Source organism: Oncorhynchus mykiss, unplaced genomic scaffold (genome assembly GCF_013265735.2).
Source record: "Oncorhynchus mykiss isolate Arlee unplaced genomic scaffold, USDA_OmykA_1.1 un_scaffold_311, whole genome shotgun sequence".
In the NCBI taxonomy this organism is placed as follows: domain Eukaryota; kingdom Metazoa; phylum Chordata; class Actinopteri; order Salmoniformes; family Salmonidae; genus Oncorhynchus; species Oncorhynchus mykiss.
The window spans coordinates 72684-96945 of record NW_023493760.1 but is presented as its reverse complement, the minus strand read 5'-3'; the positions used below and the strand labels follow the sequence as shown (position 1 = coordinate 96945).

At 36.7% G+C, this 24262-nt stretch overlaps 1 non-coding gene across 1 annotated transcript; it reads left to right on the top strand.

Moving 5' to 3' along the window:
* The first annotated feature begins 2267 nt into the window (after positions 1-2267).
* On the top strand, positions 2268-2340 carry trnaq-cug. The gene has a single exon. It is a non-coding gene; the product is annotated as a tRNA-Gln (tRNA).
* The last annotated feature ends 21922 nt before the right edge of the window (positions 2341-24262 follow it).

Below are 24262 nucleotides of genomic sequence, written 5' to 3'. Positions count from 1 at the left end.
AGGGAAGCTAAAGTCATTCGACATGCGCTGTGCTCTGCATAGTTGGCTCCAGGTAAAATGTTGCATTTATTCAGCCATTTTGTGACCAAAATCAAGCTACATATGGACAGTACCAAAATAAACTGACTCTGTAAATGACAAAGCGCCTCGTAACCTAGCTGGAAATGGGACAAACGGACCCCTTCTGTGGTAACAGATTGGGACGATTTCTAACCAAATCTAATTCCCAGGAACCGGGTTCAAATTAACCACAGAGACTGTGTGGGATAATAACATGGCCGTGTCCAACCCTGCTTGTTCCCTCGACTCCACTTCCATCCACCAATCTCCAACAGGGCCCTTAACCTGTATCAATAGACACTTCATTGTGAGCTACAGGTAGGAATCAGCAATGAATCCCAATAATGAGCCACCTATGGGAGGGGTATCCCTTTGTGGACAAATATCTCAACGTATTACTTCTACCCTGGGGAGATTGATATACCCCTTGAACATCGGCTCCAACCCTCGACGGATGTGGCAGGGCTTGCAAACTATTGCAAACTATTACAGACTACAAAGGGAAGCACAGCCGATAGCTGCCTAGTGACACGAGCCTACCAGACGAGCTAAATTACTTCAATGCTTGCTTCGAGATAAGTAACACTGAAACATGCATGAGAGCATCAGCTGTTCCGGACGACTTTGTGATCACGCTCTCCTCAGCCGATGTGAGTAAGACCTGTAAACAGGTTAACATTCACAAGGCCACAGGGCCCAATGGATTATCAGGACGTGTACTCCAAGCATGCGCTGACCAATTGGGAAGGGTCTTCACTGACATTTTCATCCCCTGTCTGAGTCTGTAATACCAAGATGTTTCAAGCAGAACACCATAGTCCCTGTGCCCAAGAACACTAAGGTAATCTGCCTAAATGACTACCGACCCGTAGCACTCACATCTGTAGCCATGAAGGGATTTGAAAGGCTGGTCGTGGCTCACAACACCATTACCCCTTTGTCACCATAAACCCTAGACCCACTCCAATTTGCATACCGCCCCAACAGATCCACAGATGATGCAATCTCTATTGCACTCCAAACTGCACTTTCCCACCTGGACAAAAGGAACACCCATGTGAGAATGCTATTCATCGACTACAGCTCAGCGTTCAACACCATAGTGTCCTCAAAGCTCATCACTAAGCTAAGGACCCTGGGACTAAACACTGAGCACGCCCCCATTCTCATCGAAGGGGTTGTAGTGGAGCAGTTGAAAGCTTCAAGTTTCTTGGTATCCACATCCTTGGTGTCCACATTATATGCTTAGTTACAGTTTTTCTCAGTCGCTTTGGTGCATTTTTCACATCATCCCTAACATGTGCAAAATATTAAGTGCATTTCTCAGAACAATTTGTACAAACTGCAATATACAATATATATGTTTCTAAAGCTAGTCAGTCACTAAAAATCCTTTGTACATATCTCAAAAGTAAATATTCATGCCAATGATCATGTCAGTGTCATCAGAATGATAAGTCATTGAGTCATTGTTCACGAACAAGGTCGTCAAAATGTTTAGGCATGTTGTCAATGTAACTGTGTACTTTGACAGTATTACCGGATGTAAACTTAGGCTACAGTTTGGATGACAGTTACTGTATTGAAAATGCACAAGGCTGCACTTCTATGGCATATATCAATTTCAACAGTACTATTTACATATTACTGTATGTACTGCCAGTGTAGATTTCCTGTAGGGGTCAAATTGTTAGAGCTGTTGATAAGTCATTAGCTGTGTTAGAATACTCACACTAATCATACTATTTGTGATGTTAATTGAGTATATAGTATGCTTATTGGTATAGTTAGTATGACAAAAGTTCCCGGATGTCATACTGGTTATATAGTAATGGTCTTTAACTGCCAGTGTAGATTTCCTGTGGGGGTCAAATTGTTAGAGCTGTTGATAAGTCATTGTATAATATTCTGGCAACACACGGGACAGAAAAGCTTTTAAAAAGACAGTGTTGGCTGGAGATGAAGTGAAAATGTATTCTCTGTCGTTTTGGACTTTCACACAATACATACTTTTGTCAAGGTGGATACCACATCTTAAGGTCCATATTGATATTTATTACTATAGAATGAAATCTATCTTTTTTTCTAAGGGGTTGTATAATTTAAGACCATGCATACATTTTGGCACGGTGGTTTCAACATCACTGTCAAAATCTGATGTTCGGTATCAATATTTTTTTTTCTTTTTGGACTTTTTGGAAAGAAGGGCCTCGTTAGCGCAGTAGGTAGCACGTTAGTCTCTGAATCTGAAGGTCGTGAGTTTGATCCTCACATGGGGCACCATGACAGACCAGCTAGATCTACTCTCTCTATTGTATTATGACAGACCAGCTAGTTCAACTGTCTCTATAATATTATAACAGACCAGCTAGATCTACTGTCTCTATTATATTATAACAGACCAGCTAGATCTACTGTCTCTATTATATTATGACAGACCAGCTAGATCTACTGTCTCTATTATAATATGACAGACTAGCTAGATCTAATGTCTCTAAGTCTCTATTATATTATGACAGACCAGCTAGATCTGCTGTCTCTATTATATTATGACAGACCAGCTGGATCTACTTTCTCTATTATATTATGACAGACCAGCTAGATCTACTGTCTCTATTATATTATGACAGACCAGCTGGATTTACTGTCTCTATTGTATTATGACAGACCAGCTAGATCTACTGTCTCTGTTATAATATGACAGACCAGCTAGATCTACTGTCTCTATTATAATATGACAGACCAGCTAGATCTACTGTCTCTATTATAATATGACAGACCAAATCAAATCAAATCAAATCAAATTTATTTATATAGCCCTTCGTACAGCAGCTGATATCTCAAAGTGCTGTACAGAAACCCAGCCTAAAACCGCAAACAGCAAGTAATGCAGATGTAGAAGCACGGTGGCTAGGAAAAACTCCCTAGAAAGGCCAAAACCTAGGAAGAAACCTAGAGAGGAACCAAGATGTTCAAATGTTCATAAATGACCAGCATGGTCGAATAATAATAAGGCAGAACAGTTGAAACTGGAGCAGCAGCACGGTCAGGTGGACTGGGGACAGCAAGGAGTCATCATGTCAGGTATTCCTGGGGCATGGTCCTAGGGCTCAGGTCCTCCGAGAGAGAGAAAGAAAGAGAGAATTAGAGAGAGCATATGGGGGATGGCCAGTCCTCTTCTGGTTGTGCCGGGTGGAGATTATAACAGAACATGGCCAAGATGTTCAGATGTTCATAAATGACCAGCATGGTCAAATAATAATAAGGCAGAACAGTTGAAACTGGAGCAGCAGCATGGCCAGGTGGACTGGGGACAGCAAGGAGTCATCATGTCAGGTAATCCTGGGGCATGGTCCTAGGGCTCAGGTCCTCCGAGAGAGAGAAAGAAAGAGAGAAGGAGAGAATTTGAGAACGAACCAGCTAGATATGCTGTCTCTGTCTCTATTATAATATGACAGACCAGCTAGATCTACTCTCTCTATTATAATATCACAGACCAGCTAGATCTACTGTCTCTATTATATTATGACAGACCAGCTAGATCTACTGTCTCTATTACAATATGACAGACCAGCTAGATCTAATGTCTCTATTCTAATGTGACAGACCAGCTAGATCTACTGTCTCTATTGTATTATGACAGACCAGACCAGCTAGATCTACTGTCTCTATTATATTATTACAGACCAGCAAGATCTACCTTCTCTTTTACAATATGACAGACCAGCTAGATTTACGGTCTCTATTATATTATGACAGACCAGCTAGATCTGCTGTCTCTATTATATTATGATAGACCAGCTAGATCTACTGTCTCTATTATATTATGACAGACCAGCTGGATCTACTTTCTCTATTATATTATGACAGACCAGCTAGATCTACTGTCTCTATTGTATTATGACAGAACAGCTAGATCTACTGTCTCTATTATATTATGACAGACCAGCTGATTTACTGTCTCTAATATATTATGACAGACCAGCTAGATCTACTGTCTCTATTATAATATGACAGACCAGCTAGATCTACTGTCTCTATTGTTTTATGACAGACCAGCTGGATTTACTTTCTCTATTATATTATGACAGACCAGCTAGATCTACTGTCTCTATTGTATTATGACAGAACAGCTAGATCTACTGTCTCTATTCTATTATGACAGACCAGCTAGATCTACTCTCTCTATTATAATATGACAGACCAGCTAGATCTACTGTCTCTATTATATTATGACAGACCAGCTGGATCTACTTTCTCTATTATGTTATGACAGACCAGCTAAATCTACTGTCTCTATTGTATTATGACAGACCAACTAGATCTACTGTCTCTTTTATATTATGACAGACCAGCTGGATTTACTGTCTCTATTATATTATGACAGACCAGCTAGGTCTACTGTCTGTGCTATAATATGACAGACCAGCTAGATCTACTGTCTCTATTATATTCTGACAGACCAGCTAGAGCGACTCTCTCTATTGTATTATGACAGACCAGCTAGATCTACTGTCTCTATTGTATTATGACAGACCAGCTAGATCTACTGTCTCTATTATATTATGACAGACCAGCTAGATTTACTGTCTCTATTATAATATGACCGACCAGCTAGATCTACTGTCTCTATTATAATATGACAGACTGCTAGATCTGCTGTCTCTGTCTCTATTATATTATGACAGACCAGCTAGATCTACTCTCTCTATTATAATATGACTGAACAGCTAGATCTACTGTCGATATTATATTATGACAGACCAGCTAGATCTACTGTCTCTATTATATTATGACAAACCAGCTAGATCTACTGTCTCTATTATATTATGACAGACCAGCTAGATCTACTCTCTCTATTATAATATGACAGACCAGCTAGATCTACTGTCTCTATTGTTTTATGACAGACCATCTAGATCTACTTTCTCTATTATATTATGACAGACCAGCTAGATCTACTGTCTCTATTATATTATGAAAGACCAGCTAGATCTGCTTTCTCTATTATATTATGACAGAGCAGCTAGATCTACTGTCTCTATTGCATTATGACAGACCAGCTAGATCTACTATCTCTATTATAATATTCCAGACCAGCTAGATCTACTGTCTCTATTGTTTTATGACAGACCAGCTGGATCTACTTTCTCTATTATATTATGACAGACCAGCTAGATCTACTGTCTCTATTATATTATGACAGACCAGCTAGATCTACTGTCTCTATTGTATTATGACAGACCAGCTCGATCTACTGTCTCTGTCTCCATTATAATATGACAGACCAGCTATATCTACTGCCTCTGTCTCTATTATATTATGACAGACCAGCTAGTTCTACTGTCTCTATTATATTATGACAGACCAGCTAGATCTACTGTCTCTATTGTATTATGACAGACCAGCTAGATCTACTGTCTCTATTATAATATGACAGACCAGCTTTATCTACTGTCTCTATTATATTATGACAGAGCAGCTAGATCTACTGTCTCTATTGTATTATGACAGACCAGCTAGATCTACTGTCTCTATTATAATATGACAGACCAGCTAGATCTACTGTCTCTATTATATTTTGACAGAGCAGCTAGATCTACTGTCTCTATTGTATTATGACTGACCAGCTAGATCTGCTGTTTATATTATATTATGACAGACCAGCTAGATCTACTCTCTCTATTATAATATGACAGACCAGCTAGATCTACTGTCTCTATTATATTATGACAAACCAGCTAGATCTACTGTCTCTATTATATTATGACAGACCAGCTAGATCTACTCTCTCTATTATAATATGACAGACCAGCTAGATCTACTGTCTCTATTGTTTTATGACAGACCAGCTAGATCTACTGTCTCTATTATATTATGACAAACCAGCTAGATCTACTGTCTCTATTATATTATGACAGACCAGCTAGATCTACTCTCTCTATTATAATATGACAGACCAGCTAGATCTACTGTCTCTATTGTTTTATGACAGACCAGCTAGATCTACTTTCTCTATTATATTATGACAGTCCAGCTAGATCTACTGTCTCTATTATATTATGACAGACCAGCTAGATCTATTGTCTCTATTGTATTATGACAGACCAGCTGGATCTACTTTCTCTATTGTATTATGACAGACCAGCTAGTTCAACTGTCTCTATTATATCATAACAGACCAGCTTGATCTACTGTCTCTATTATATTCTAAAAGACCAGCTACATCTACTGTCTCTATTATATTATGACAGACCAGCTAGATCTACTGTCTCTATTATAATATGACAGACTAGCTAGATCTAATGTCTCTAAGTCTCTATTATATTATGACAGACCAGCTAGATCTGCTGTCTCTATTATATTATGACAGACCAGCTAGATCTACTGTCTCTATTATATTATGACAGACCAGCTGGATTTACTTCTCTATTGTATTATGACAGACCAGCTAGATCTACTGTCTCTGTTATAATATGACAGACCAGCTAGATCTACTGTCTCTATTATATTCTGACAGACTAGCTAGATCTACTCTCTCTATTGTATTATGACAGACCAGCTATATCTACTGTCTCTATTATAATATGACAGACCAGCTAGATCTACTGTCTCTATTTTAGTATGACCGACCAGCTAGATCTGCTGTCTCTGTCTCTATTATAATATGACAGACCAGCTAGATCTACTGTCTCTATTCTATTATGACAGACCAGCTAGATCTACTCTCTCTATTATAATATGACAGACCGGCTAGATCTACTGTCTCTATTATATTATGACAGACCAGCTGGATCTACTTTCTCTGTTATATTATGACAGACCAGCTAAATCTACTGTCTCTATTGTATTATGACAGACCAACTAGATCTACTGTCTCTTTTATATTATGACAGACCAGCTGGATTTACTGTCTCTATTATATTATGACAGACCAGCTAGATCTACTGTCTCTGTTATAATATGACAGACCAGCTAGATCTACTGTCTCTATTATATTCTGACAGACCAGCTAGAGCTACTCTCTCTATTGTATTATGACAGACCAGCTAGATTTACTGTCTCTATTATAATATCACCGACCAGCTAGATCTACTGTCTCTATTATAATATGACAGACCAGCTAGATCTGCTGTCTCTGTCTCTATTATAATATGACAGACCAGCTAGATATACTGTCTCTATTATATTATGACAGACCAGCTAGATCTACTGTCTCTATTATATTCTGACACACCAGCTAGAGCTACTCTCTCTATTGTATTATGACAGACCAGCTAGATCTACTGTCTCTATTGTATTATGACAGACCAGCTAGATCTACTGTCTCTATTATATCATGACAGACCAGCTAGATTTACTGTCTCTATTTTAATATGACCGACCAGCTAGATCTACTGTCTCTATTAAAATATGACAGACCAGCTAGATCTGCTGTCTCTGTCTCTATTATAATATGACCGACCAGCTAGATCTACTGTCTCTATTATATTATGACAGACCAGCTAGATCTACTGTCTCTGTTATAATATGACAGACCAGCTAGATCTACTGTTTCTATTATATTCTGACAGACCAGCTAGAGCTACTCTCTATATTGTATTATGACAGACCAGCTAGATCTACTGTCTCTATTGTATTTTGACAGACCAGCTAGATCTACTGTCTCTATTATAATATGACCGACCAGCTAGATCTACTGTCTCTATTATAATATGACAGACCAGCTAGATATGCTGTCTCTGTCTCTATTATAATATGACAGACAAGCTAGATATACTGTCTCTATTATATTATGACAGACCAGCTAGATCTACTCTCTCTATTATAATATGACTGACCAGCTAGATCTACTGTCTGTATTATATTATGAAAGACAAGCTAGATCTACTGCCTCTATTATATTATGACAAACCAGCTAGATCTACTGTCTCTATTATATTATGACAGACCAGCTAGATCTACTCTCTCTATTATAATATGACAGACCAGCTAGATCTACTGTCTCTATTGTTTTATGACAGACCAGCTAGATCTACTTTCTCTATTATATTATGACAGTCCAGCTAGATCTACTGTCTCTATTATATTATGACAGACCAGCTATATCTATTGTCTCTATTGTATTATGACAGACCAGCTCGATCTACTGTCTCTATTATATTATGACATACCAGCTAGATCTACTGTCTCTATTATATTATGACAAACCAGCTAGATCTACTGTCTCTATTATATTATGACAGACTAGCTAGATCTACTGTCTCTATTATAATATGACAGACCAGCTAGATCTACTGTCTCTATTGTTTTATGACAGACCAGCTAGATCTACTTTCTCTATTATATTATGACAGTCCAGCTAGATCTACTGTCTCTATTATATTATGACAGACCAGCTATATCTATTGTCTCTATTGTATTATGACAGACCAGCTCGATCTACTGTCTCTATTATATTATGACATACCAGCTAGATCTACTTTCTCTATTATATTATGACAGCCCAGTTAGATCTACTTACTCTATTATATTATGACAGACCAGCTAGATCTACTGTCTCTATTATATTATGAAAGACCCGCTAGATCTGCTTTCTCTATTGTATTATGACAGACCAGCTCGATCTACTGTCTCTATTATAATATGACAGACCAGCTAGATCTACTGTCTCTGTCTCCATTATAATATGACAGACCAGCTAGATCTACTGTCTCTATTATATTATGACAGACCAGCTCGATCTACTGTCTCTATTATATTATGACAGACCAGCTAGATTTACTGTCTCTATTATAATATCACCGACCAGCTAGATCTACTGTCTCTATTATAATATGACAGACCAGCGAGATCTGCTGTCTCTGTCTCTATTATAATATGACAGACCAGCTAGATCTACTGTCTCTATTATATTATGACAGACCAGCTAGATCTACTGTCTCTGTTATAATATGACAGACCAGCTAGATCTACTGTCTCTATTATATTCTGACAGACCAGCTAGAGCTACTCTCTCTATTGTATTATGACAGACCAGCTAGATCTACTGTCTCTATTGTATTATGGCAGACCAGCTAGATCTACTGTCTCTATTATATCATGACAGACCAGCTAGATTTACTGTCTCTATTTTAATATGACCGACCAGCTAGATCTACTGTCTCTATTAAAATATGACAGACCAGCTAGATCTGCTGTCTCTGTCTCTATTATAATATGACAGACCAGCTAGATCTACTGTCTCTATTCTATTATGACAGACCAGCTAGATCTACTCTCTCTATTATAAGATGACAGACCAGCTAGATCTACTGTCTCTATTATATTATGACAGACCAACTAGATCTACTGTCTCTTTTATATTATGACAGACCAGCTGGATTTACTGTCTCTATTATATTATGACAGACCAGCTAGATCTACTGTCTCTGTTATAATATGACAGACCAGCTAGATCTACTGTTTCTATTATATTCTGACAGACCAGCTAGAGCTACTCTCTATATTTTATTATGACAGACCAGCTAGATCTACTGTCTCTATTGTATTTTGACAGACCAGCTAGATCTACTGTCTCTATTATAATATGACCGACCAGCTAGATCTACTGTCTCTATTATAATATGACAGACCAGCTAGATATGCTGTCTCTGTCTCTATTATAATATGACAGACAAGCTAGATATACTGTCTCTATTATATTATGACAGACCAGCTAGATCTACTGTCTCTATGGTTTTATGAAAGACCAGCTAGATCTACTTTCTCTATTATATTATGACAGTCCAGCTAGATCTACTGTCTCTATTATATTATGACAGACCAGCTATATCTATTGTCTCTATTGTATTATGACAGACCAGCTCGATCTACTGTCTCTATTATATTATGACATACCAGCTAGATCTACTTTCTCTATTATATTATGACAGCCCAGTTAGATCTACTTACTCTATTATATTATGACAGACCAGCTAGATCTACTGTCTCTATTATATTATGAAAGACCCGCTAGATCTGCTTTCTCTATTGTATTATGACAGACCAGCTCGCTCTACTGTCTCTATTATAATATGACAGACCAGCTAGATCTACTGTCTCTGTCTCCATTATAATATGACAGACCAGCTAGATCTACTGTCTCTATTATATTATGACAGACCAGCTCGATCTACTGTCTCTATTATATTATGACAGACACGCTAGATTTACTGTCTCTATTATAATATCACCGACCAGCTAGATCTACTGTCTCTATTATAATATGACAGACCAGCGAGATCTGCTGTCTCTGTCTCTATTATAATATGACAGACCAGCTAGATATACTGTCTCTATTATATTATGACAGACCAGCTAGATCTACTGTCTCTGTTATAATATGACAGACCAGCTAGATCTACTGTCTCTATTGTATTATGGCAGACCAGCTAGATCTACTGTCTCTATTATATCATGACAGACCAGCTAGATTTACTGTCTCTATTTTAATATGACCGACCAGCTAGATCTACTGTCTCTATTAAAATATGACAGACCAGCTAGATCTGCTGTCTCTGTCTCTATTATAATATGACAGACCAGCTAGATCTACTGTCTCTATTCTATTATGACAGACCAGCTAGATCTACTCTCTCTATTATAAGATGACAGACCAGCTAGATCTACTGTCTCTATTATATTATGACAGACCAACTAGATCTACTGTCTCTTTTATATTATGACAGACCAGCTGGATTTACTGTCTCTATTATATTATGACAGACCAGCTAGATCTACTGTCTCTGTTATAATATGACAGACCAGCTAGAGCTACTGTTTCTATTATATTCTGACAGACCAGCTAGAGCTACTCTCTATATTTTATTATGACAGACCAGCTAGATCTACTGTCTCTATTGTATTTTGACAGACCAGCTAGATCTACTGTCTCTATTATAATATGACCGACCAGCTAGATCTACTGTCTCTATTATAATATGACAGACAAGCTAGATATACTGTCTCTATTATATTATGACAGACCAGCTAGATCTACTCTCTCTATTATAATATGACAGACCAGCTAGATCTACTGTCTCTATTATAATATGACCGACCAGCTAGATCTACTGTCTCTATTATAATATGACAGACCAGCTAGATATGCTGTCTCTGTCTCTATTGTATTTTGACAGACCAGCTAGATCTACTGTCTCTATTATAATATGACAGACCAGCTAGATCTACTGTCTCTATTATAATATGACCGACTAGCTAGATCTACTGTCTCTATTATAATATGACAGACCAGCTAGATATACTGTCTATATTATATTATGAAAGAAAAGCTAGATCTACTGTCTCTATTATATTATGACAGACCAGCTAGATCTACGGTCTCTATTATATTATGACAGACCAGCTAGATCTACTTTCTCTATTATATTATGACAGTCCAGCTAGATCTACTGTCTCTATTATATTATGACAGACCAGCTATATCTATTGTCTCTATTGTATTATGACAGACCAGCTCGATCTACTGTCTCTATTATATTATGACATACCAGCTAGATCTACTTTCTCTATTATATTATGACAGCCCAGTTAGATCTACTTACTCTATTATATTATGACAGACCAGCTAGATCTACTGTCTCTATTATATTATGAAAGACCCGCTAGATCTGCTTTCTCTATTGTATTATGACAGACCAGCTCGATCTACTGTCTCTATTATAATATGACAGACCAGCTAGATCTACTGTCTCTGTCTCCATTATAATATGACAGACCAGCTATATCTACTGTCTCTGTCTCTATTATATTATGACAGACCAGCTAGATCTACTGTCTCTATTATATTATGACAGACCAGCTAGATCTACTGTCTCTATTATATTATGACATACCAGCTAGATCTACTGTCTCTATTATATTATGACAGACCAGCTAGGTCTACTGTCTCTATTATATTATGACAGACCAGCTAGATCTACTGTGTCTATTATAATATGACAGACCAGCTAGATCTACGGTCTCTATTATATTATGACAGACCAGCTAGATCTGCTGTCTCTATTATATTATGATAGACCAGCTAGATCTACTGTCTCTATTATAAGATGACCGACCAGCTAGATCTACTGTCTCTATTGTATTATGACAGACCAGACCAGCTAGATCTACTGTCTGTATTATATTATTACAAACCAGGTAGATCTACCTTCTCTTTTACAATATGACAGACCAGCTAGATCTACTGTCTCTATTATATTATGACAGACCAGCTAGAAATGCTGTCTCTATTATATTATGATAGACCAGCTAGATCTACTGTCTCTATTATATTATGACAGACCAGCTGGATCTACTTTCTCTATTATATTATGACAGACCAGCTAGATCTACTGTCTCTATTGTATTATGACAGACCAGCTAGATCTACTGTCTCTATTATATTATGACAGACGGGCTAGATCTATACTCTCTTTATTGTAATATGACAGACCAGCAAGATCTACTGTCTCTATTGTTTTATGACAGACCAGCTAGATCTACTTTCTCTATTATATTATGACAGACCAGCTAGATCTGCTGTCTCTGTGTCTATTATAATATGACAGACAAGCTAGATATACTGTCTCTATTATATTATGACAGACCAGCTAGATCTACTCTCTCTATTATAATATGACTGACCAGCTAGATCTACTGTCTATATTATATTATGAAAGACAAGCTAGATCTACTGTCTCTATTATATTATGACAAACCAGCTAGATCTACTATCTCTATTATATTATGACAGACTAGCTAGATCTACTGTCTCTATTATAATATGACAGACCAGCTAGATCTACTGTCTCTATTGTTTTATGACAGACCAGCTAGATCTACTTTCTCTATTATATTATGACAGTCCAGCTAGATCTACTGTCTCTATTATATTATGACAGACCAGCTATATCTATTGTCTCTATTGCATTATGACAGACCAGCTCGATCTACTGTCTCTATTATATTATGAGAGACCAGCTAGATATACTGTCTATATTATATTATGAAAGAAAAGCTAGATCTACTGTCTCTATTATATTATGACAGACCAGCTAGATCTACGGTCTCTATTATATTATGACAGACCAGCTAGATCTACTTTCTCTATTATATTATGACAGTCCAGCTAGATCTACTGTCTCTATTATATTATGACAGACCAGCTATATCTATTGTCTCTATTGTATTATGACAGACCAGCTCGATCTACTGTCTCTATTATATTATGACATACCAGCTAGATCTACTTTCTCTATTATATTATGACAGCCCAGTTAGATCTACTTACTCTATTATATTATGACAGACCAGCTAGATCTACTGTCTCTATTATATTATGAAAGACCCGCTAGATCTGCTTTCTCTATTGTATTATGACAGACCAGCTCGATCTACTGTCTCTATTATAATATGACAGACCAGCTAGATCTACTGTCTCTGTCTCCATTATAATATGACAGACCAGCTATATCTACTGTCTCTGTCTCTATTATATTATGACAGACCAGCTAGATCTACTGTCTCTATTATATTATGACAGACCAGCTAGATCTACTGTCTCTATTATATTATGACATACCAGCTAGATCTACTGTCTCTATTATATTATGACAGACCAGCTAGGTCTACTGTCTCTATTATATTATGACAGACCAGCTAGATCTACTGTGTCTATTATAATATGACAGACCAGCTAGATCTACGGTCTCTATTATATTATGACAGACCAGCTAGATCTGCTGTCTCTATTATATTATGATAGACCAGCTAGATCTACTGTCTCTATTATAAGATGACCGACCAGCTAGATCTACTGTCTCTATTGTATTATGACAGACCAGACCAGCTAGATCTACTGTCTCTATTATATTATTACAGACCAGGTAGATCTACCTTCTCTTTTACAATATGACAGACCAGCTAGATCTACTGTCTCTATTATATTATGACAGACCAGCTAGAAATGCTGTCTCTATTATATTATGATAGACCAGCTAGATCTACTGTCTCTATTATATTATGACAGACCAGCTGGATCTACTTTCTCTATTATATTATGACAGACCAGCTAGATCTACTGTCTCTATTGTATTATGACAGACCAGCTAGATCTACTGTCTCTATTATATTATGACAGACGGGCTAGATCTATACTCTCTTTATTGTAATATGACAGACCAGCAAGATCTACTGTCTCTATTGTTTTATGACAGACCAGCTAGATCTACTTTCTCTATTATATTATGACAGACCAGCTAGATCTGCTGTCTCTGTGTCTATTATAATATGACAGACAAGCTAGATATACTGTCTCTATTATATTATGACAGACCAGCTAGATCTACTCTCTCTATTATAATATGACTGACCAGCTAGATCTACTGTCTATATTATATTATGAAAGACAAGCTAGATCTACTGTCTCTATTATATTATGACAAACCAGCTAGATCTACTATCTCTATTATATTATGACAGACTAGCTAGATCTACTGTCTCTATTATAATATGACAGACCAGCTAGATCTACTGTCTCTATTGTTTTATGACAGACCAGCTAGATCTACTTTCTCTATTATATTATGACAGTCCAGCTAGATCTACTGTCTCTATTATATTATGACAGACCAGCTATATCTATTGTCTCTATTGTATTATGACAGACCAGCTCGATCTACTGTCTCTATTATATTATGACATACCAGCTAGATCTACTTTCTCTATTATATTATGACAGCCCAGTTAGATCTACTTACTCTATTATATTATGACAGACCAGCTAGATCTACTGTCTCTATTATATTATGAAAGACCCGCTAGATCTGCTTTCTCTATTGTATTATGACAGACCAGCTCGATCTACTGTCTCTATTATAATATGACAGACCAGCTAGATCTACTGTCTCTGTCTCCATTATAATATGACAGACCAGCTATATCTACTGTCTCTGTCTCTATTATATTATGACAGACCAGCTAGATCTACTGTCTCTATTATATTATGACAGACCAGCTAGATCTACTGTCTCCATTATATTATGACATACCAGCTAGATCTACTGTCTCTATTATATTATGACAGACCAGCTAGGTCTACTGTCTCTATTATATTATGACAGACCAGCTAGATCTACTGTGTCTATTATAATATGACAGACCAGCTAGATCTACGGTCTCTATTATATTATGACAGACCAGCTAGATCTGCTGTCTCTATTATATTATGATAGACCAGCTAGATCTACTGTCTCTATTATAAGATGACCGACCAGCTAGATCTACTGTCTCTATTGTATTATGACAGACCAGACCAGCTAGATCTACTGTCTCTATTATATTATTACAGACCAGGTAGATCTACCTTCTCTTTTACAATATGACAGACCAGCTAGATCTACTGTCTCTATTATATTATGACAGACCAGCTAGAAATGCTGTCTCTATTATATTATGATAGACCAGCTAGATCTACTGTCTCTATTATATTATGACAGACCAGCTGGATCTACTTTCTCTATTATATTATGACAGACCAGCTAGATCTACTGTCTCTATTGTATTATGACAGACCAGCTAGATCTACTGTCTCTATTATATTATGACAGACGGGCTAGATCTATACTCTCTTTATAGTAATATGACAGACCAGCAAGATCTACTGTCTCTATTGTTTTAAGACAGACCAGCTAGATCTACTTTCTCTATTATATTATGACAGACCAGCTAGATCTGCTGTCTCTATTATATTATGACAGAGCAGCTAGATCTACTGTCTCTATTATATTATGACAGACCAGCTAGATCTACTGTCTCTATTGTATTATGACAGACCAGCTCAATCTACTGTCTCCATTATAATATGACATTCCAGCTAGATCTACTCTCTCTATTATATTATGACAGACTAGCTAGATCTACTGTCTCTATTATATTATGACAGACCAGCTAGATCTACTGTCTCTATTATAATATGACAGACCAGCTATATCTACTGTCTCTATTATATTATGACAGAGCAGCTAGATCTACTGTCTCTATTGTATTATGACAGACCAGCTAGATTTACTGTCTCTATTATAATATGACAGACCAGCTAGATCTACTGTCTCTATTATATTATGACAGACCAGCTAGATCTACTGTCTCCATTATAATATTACATTCCAGCTAGATCTACTGTCTCTATTATATTATGACAGAGCAGCTAGATCTACTGTCTCTATTGCATTATGACAGACCAGCTAGATCTACTGTCTCTATTATATTATGACAGAGCAGCTAGATCTACTGTCTCTATTGTATTATGACAGACCAGCTAGATCTACTGTCTCTATTATAATATGACAGACCAGCTAGATCTACTGTCTCTATTATATTATGACAGAGCAGCTAGATCTACTGTCTCTATTGCATTATGACAGACCAGCTAGATCTACTCTCTCTTTTATAATATGACAGACCAGCTAGATCTACTGTCTCCATTATAATATGACATTCCAGCTAGATCTACTCTCTCTGTTATATTATGACAGACCAGCTAGATCTACTGTCTCTATTATATTATGACAGACCAGCTAGGTCTACAGTCTCTATTATATTATGATAGACCAGCCAGATCTATTGTCTCTATTATATTATGACAGACCAGCTAGATCTGCTGTCTCTATTATATTATGATAGACCAGCTAGATCTACTGTCTCTATTATAAGATGACAGACCAGCTAGATCTACTGTCTCTATTGTATTATGACAGACCAGACCAGCTAGATCTACTGTCTCTATTATATTATTACAGACCAGGTAGATCTACCTTCTCTTTTACAATATGACAGACCAGCTAGATCTACTGTCTCTATTATAATATGACAGACCAGCTAGATCTACTGTCTCTGTCTCCATTATAATATGACAGACCAGCTAGATCTACTGTCTCTATTATATTATGACAGACCAGCTCGATCTACTGTCTCTATTATATTATGACAGACCAGCTAGATTTACTGTCTCTATTATAATATCACCGACCAGCTAGATCTACTGTCTCTATTATAATATGACAGACCAGCGAGATCTGCTGTCTATGTCTCTATTATAATATGACAGACCAGCTAGATATACTGTCTCTATTATATTATGACAGACCAGCTAGATCTACTGTCTCTGTTATAATATGACAGACCAGCTAGATCTACTGTCTCTATTATATTCTGACAGACCCGCTAGAGCTACTCTCTCTATTGTATTATGACAGACCAGCTCGATCTACTGTCTCTATTATAATATGACAGACCAGCTAGATCTACTGTCTCTGTCTCCATTATAATATGACAGACCAGCTAGATCTACTGTCTCTATTATATTATGACAGACCAGCTCGATCTACTGTCTCTATTATATTATGACAGACCAGCTAGATTTACTGTCTCTATTATAATATCACCTACCAGCTAGATCTACTGTCTCTATTATAATATGACAGACCAGCGAGATCTGCTGTCTCTGTCTCTATTTTAATATGACAGACCAGCTAGATATACTGTCTCTATTATATTATGACAGACCAGCTAGATCTACTGTCTCTGTTATAATATGACAGACCTGCTAGATCTACTGTCTCTATTATATTCTGACAGACCAGCTAGAGCTACTCTCTCTACTGTATTATGACAGACCAGCTAGGTCTACAGTCTCTATTATATTATGATAGACCAGCCAGATCTATTGTCTCTATTATATTATGACAGACCAGCTAGATCTGCTGTCTCTATTATATTATGATAGACCAGCTAGATCTACTGTCTCTATTATAAGATGACAGACCAGCTAGATCTACTGTCTCTATTGTATTATGACAGACCAGACCAGCTAGATCTACTGTCTCTATTATATTATTACAGACCAGGTAGATCTACCTTCTCTTTTACAATATGACAGACCAGCTAGATCTACTGTCTCTATTATAATATGACAGACCAGCTAGATCTACTGTCTCTGTCTCCATTATAATATGACAGACCAGCTAGATCTACTGTCTCTATTATATTATGACAGACCAGCTCGATCTACTGTCTCTATTATATTATGACAGACCAGCTAGATTTACTGTCTCTATTATAATATCACCGACCAGCTAGATCTACTGTCTCTATTATAATATGACAGACCAGCGAGATCTGCTGTCTCTGTCTCTATTATAATATGACAGACCAGCTAGATATACTGTCTCTATTATATTATGACAGACCAGCTAGATCTACTGTCTCTGTTATAATATGACAGACCAGCTAGATCTACTGTCTCTATTATATTCTGACAGACCCGCTAGAGCTACTCTCTCTATTGTATTATGACAGACCAGCTCGATCTACTGTCTCTATTATAATATGACAGACCAGCTAGATCTACTGTCTCTGTCTCCATTATAATATGACAGACCAGCTAGATCTACTGTCTCTATTATATTATGACAGACCAGCTCGATCTACTGTCTCTATTATATTATGACAGACCAGCTAGATTTACTGTCTCTATTATAATATCACCTACCAGCTAGATCTACTGTCTCTATTATAATATGACAGACCAGCGAGATCTGCTGTCTCTGTCTCTATTATAATATGACAGACCAGCTAGATATACTGTCTCTATTATATTATGACAGACCAGCTAGATCTACTGTCTCTGTTATAATATGACAGACCTGCTAGATCTACTGTCTCTATTATATTCTGACAGACCAGCTAGAGCTACTCTCTCTACTGTATTATGACAGACCAGCTAGATCTACTGTCTCTATTGTATTATGGCAGACCAGCTAGATCTACTGTCTCTATTATATCATGACAGACCAGCTAGATTTACTGTCTCTATTTTAATATGACCGACCAGCTAGATCTACTGTCTCTATTAAAATATGACAGACCAGCTAGATCTGCTGTCTCTGTCTCTATTATAATATGACAGACCAGCTAGATCTACTGTCTCTATTCTATTATGACAGACCAGCTAGATCTACTCTCTCTATTATAAGATGACAGACCAGCTAGATCTACTGTCTCTATTATATTATGACAGACCAACTAGATCTACTGTCTCTTTTATATTATGACAGACCAGCTGGATTTACTGTCTCTATTATATTATGACAGACCAGCTAGATCTACTGTCTCTGTTATAATATGACAGACCAGCTAGATCTACTGTTTCTATTATATTCTGACAGACCAGCTAGAGCTACTCTCTATATTTTATTGTGACAGACCAGCTAGATCTACTGTCTCTATTGTATTTTGACAGACCAGCTAGATCTACTGTCTCTATTATAATATGACCGACCAGCTAGATCTACTGTCTCTATTATAATATGACAGACCAGCTAGATATGCTGTCTCTGTCTCTATTATAATATGACAGACAAGCTAGATATACTGTCTCTATTATATTATGACAGACCAGCTAGATCTACTCTCTCTATTATAAAATGACTGACCAGCTAGATCTACTGTCTATATTATATTATGAAAGACAAGCTACATCTACTGTCTCTATTATATTATGACAAACCAGCTAGATCTACTGTCTCTATTATATTATGACAGACTAGCTAGATCTACTGTCTCTATTATAATATGACAGACCAGCTAGATCTACTGTCTCTATTGTTTTATGACAGACCAGCTAGATCTACTTTCTCTATTATATTATGACAGTCCAGCTAGATCTACTGTCTCTATTATATTATGACAGACCAGCTATATCTATTGTCTCTATTGTATTATGACAGACCAGCTCGATCTACTGTCTCTATTATATTATGACATACCAGCTAGATCTACTTTCTCTATTATATTATGACAGCCCAGTTAGATCTACTTACTCTATTATATTATGACAGACCAGCTAGATCTACTGTCTCTATTATATTATGAAAGACCCGCTAGATCTGCTTTCTCTATTGTATTATGACAGACCAGCTCGATCTACTGTCTCTATTATAATATGACAGACCAGCTAGATCTACTGTCTCTGTCTCCATTATAATATGACAGACCAGCTATATCTACTGTCTCTGTCTCTATTATATTATGACAGACCAGCTAGATCTACTGTCTCTATTATATTATGACAGACCAGCTAGATCTACTGTCACTATTATATTATGACATACCAGCTAGATCTACTGTCTCTATTATATTATGACAGACCAGCTAGGTCTACTGTCTCTATTATATTATGACAGACCAGCTAGATCTACTGTGTCTATTATAATATGACAGACCAGCTAGATCTACGGTCTCTATTATATTATGACAGACCAGCTAGATCTGCTGTCTCTATTATATTATGATAGACCAGCTAGATATACTGTCTCTATTATAAGATGACAGACCAGCTAGATCTACTGTCTCTATTGTATTATGACAGACCAGACCAGCTAGATCTACTGTCTCTATTATATTATTACAGACCAGGTAGATCTACCTTCTCTTTTACAATATGACAGACCAGCTAGATCTACTGTCTCTATTATATTATGACAGACCAGCTAGATCTGCTGTCTCTATTATATTATGATAGACCAGCTAGATCTACTGTCTCTATTATATTATGACAGACCAGCTGGATCTACTTTCTCTATTATATTATGACAGACCAGCTAGATCTACTGTCTCTATTGTATTATGACAGACCAGCTAGATCTACTGTCTCTATTATATTATGACAGACGGGCTAGATCTATACTCTCTTTATTGTAATATGACAGACCAGCAAGATCTACTGTCTCTATTGTTTTATGACAGACCAGCTATATCTACTTTCTCTATTATATTATGACAGACCAGCTAGATCTGCTGTCTCTATTATATTATGACAAAGCAGCTAGATCTTCTGTCTCTATTGCATTATGACAGACCAGCTAGATCTACTATCTCTATTATAATATGCCAGACCAGCTAGATCTACTGTCTCTATTGTTTTATGACAGACCAGCTGGAACTACTTTCTCAATTATATTATGACAGACCAGCTAGATCTACTGTCTCTATTATATTATGACAGACCAGCTAGATCTACTGTCTCTATTGTATTATGACAGACCAGCTCAATCTACTGTCTCCATTATAATATGACATTCCAGCTAGATCTACTCTCTCTATTGTATTATGACAGACTAGCTAGCTCTACTGTCTCTATTATATTATTACAGACCAGCTAGGTCTACAGTCTCTATTATATTATGATAGACCAGCTAGATCTATTGTCTCTATTGTATTATGACAGACCAGCTAGATCTACTGTCTCTATTATAATATGACAGACCAGCTATATCTACTGTCTCTATTATATTATGACAGAGCAGCTAGATCTACTGTCTCTATTGTATTATGACAGACCAGCTAGATCTACTGTCTCTATTATAATATGACAGACCAGCTAGATCTACTGTCTCTATTATATTATGACAGACCAGCTAGATCTACTGTCTCCATTATAATATGACATTCCAGCTAGATCTACTGTCTCTATTATATTATGACAGAGCAGCTAGATCTACTGTCTCTATTGCATTATGACAGACCAGCTAGATCTACTGTCTCTATTATATTATGACAGAGCAGCTAGATCTACTGTCTCCATTGTATTATGACAGACCAGCTAGATCTACTGTCTCTATTATATTATGACAGAGCAGCTAGATCTACTGTCTCTATTATAATATGACAGAGCAGCTAGATCTACTGTCTCTATTGCATTATGACAGACCAGCTAGATCTACTCTCTCTTTTATAATATGACAGACCAGCTAGATCTACTGTCTCCATTATAATATGACATTCCAGCTAGATCTACTCTCTCTATTATATTATGACAGACCAGCTAGATCTACTGTCTCTATTATATTATGACAGACCAGCTAGGTCTACAGTCTCTATTATATTATGATAGACCAGCTAGATCTATTGTCTCTATTATATTATGACAGACCAGCTAGATCTGCTGTCTCTATTATATTATGATAGACCAGCTAGATCTACTGTCTCTATTATAAGATGACAGACCAGCTAGATCTACTGTCTCTATTGTATTATGACAGACCAGACCAGCTAGATCTACTGTCTCTATTATATTATTACAGACCAGGTAGATCTACCTTCTCTTTTACAATATGACAGACCAGCTAGATCTACTGTCTCTATTCTATTATGACAGACCAGCTAGATCTACTCTCTCTATTATAATATGACAGACCGGCTAGATCTACTGTCTCTATTATATTATGACAGACCAGCTGGATCTAGTTTCTCTATTATATTATGACAGACCAGCTAAATCTACTCTCTCTATTATAATATGACTGACCAGCTAGATCTACTGTCTATATTATATTCTGACAGACCAGCTAGAGCTACTCTCTCTATTGTATTATGACAGACCAGCTAGATCTACTGTCTCTATTCTATTATGACAGACCAGCTAGATCTACTCTCTCTATTGTATTATGACAGACCAACTAGATCTACTGTCTCTTTTATATTATGACAGACCAGCTGGATTTACTGTCTCTATTATATTATGACAGACCAGCTAGATCTACTGTCTCTGTTATAATGACAGACCAGCTAGATCTACTGTCTCTATTATATTCTGACAGACCAGCTAGAGCTACTCTCTCTATTGTATTATGACAGACCAGCTAGATCTACTGTCTCTATTGTATTATGACAGACCAGCTCGATCTACTGTCTCTATTATATTATGACAGACCAGCTAGATTTACTGTCTCTATTATAATATCACCGACCAGCTAGATCTACTGTCTCTATTATAATATGACAGACCAGCTAGATCTGCTGTCTCTGTCTCTATTATAATATGACAGACCAGCTAGATCTACTGTCTCTATTCTATTATGACAGACCAGCTAGATCTACTCTCTCTATTATAAGATGACAGACCAGCTAGATCTACTGTCTCTATTATATTATGACAGACCAACTAGATCTACTGTCTCTTTTATATTATGACAGACCAGCTAGATCTACTGTCTCTGTTATAATATGACAGACCAGCTAGATCTACTGTTTCTATTAAATTCTGACAGACCAGCTAGAGCTACTCTCTATATTGTATTATGACAGACCAGCTAGATCTACTGTCTCTATTGTATTTTGACAGACCAGCTAGATCTACTGTCTCTATTATAATATGACCGACCAGCTAGATCTACTGTCTCTATTATAATATGAAAGACCAGCTAGATATGCTGTCTCTGTCTCTATTATAATATGACAGACAAGCTAGATATACTGTCTCTATTATATTATGACAGACCAGCTAGATCTACTCTCTCTATTATAATATGACTGACCAGCTAGATCTACTGTCTATATTATATTATGAAAGACAAGCTAGATCTACTGTCTCTATTATATTATGACAAACCAGCTAGATCTACTGTCTCTATTATATTATGACAGACCAGCTAGATCTAATCTCTCTATTATAATATGACAGACCAGCTAGATCTACTGTCTCTATTGTTTTATGACAGACCAGCTAGATCTACTTTCTCTATTATATTATGACAGTCCAGCTAGATCTACTTTCTCTATTATATTATGACAGTCCAGCTAGATCTACTGTCTCTATTATATTATGACAGACCATCTATATCTATTGTCTATATTGTATTATGACAGACCAGCTCGATCTACTGTCTCTATTATATTCTGACAGACCAGCTAGAGCTACTCTCTCTATTGTATTATGACAGACCAGCTAGATCTACTGTCTCTATTGTATTATGACAGACCAGCTAGATCTGCTGTCTCTATTATATCATGACAGACCAGCTAGATTTACTGTCTCTATTTTAATATGACCGACCAGCTAGATCTACTGTCTCTATTAAAATATGACAGACCAGCTAGATCTGCTGTCTCTGTCTCTATTATAATATGACAGACCAGCTAGATCTACTGTCTCTATTCTATTATGACAGACCAGCTAGATCTACTCTCTCTATTATAAGATGACAGACCAGCTAGATCTACTGTCTCTATTATATTATGACAGACCAGACCAGCTAGATCTACTTTCTCTATTATATTATTACAGACCAGGTAGATCTACCTTCTCTTTTACAATATGACA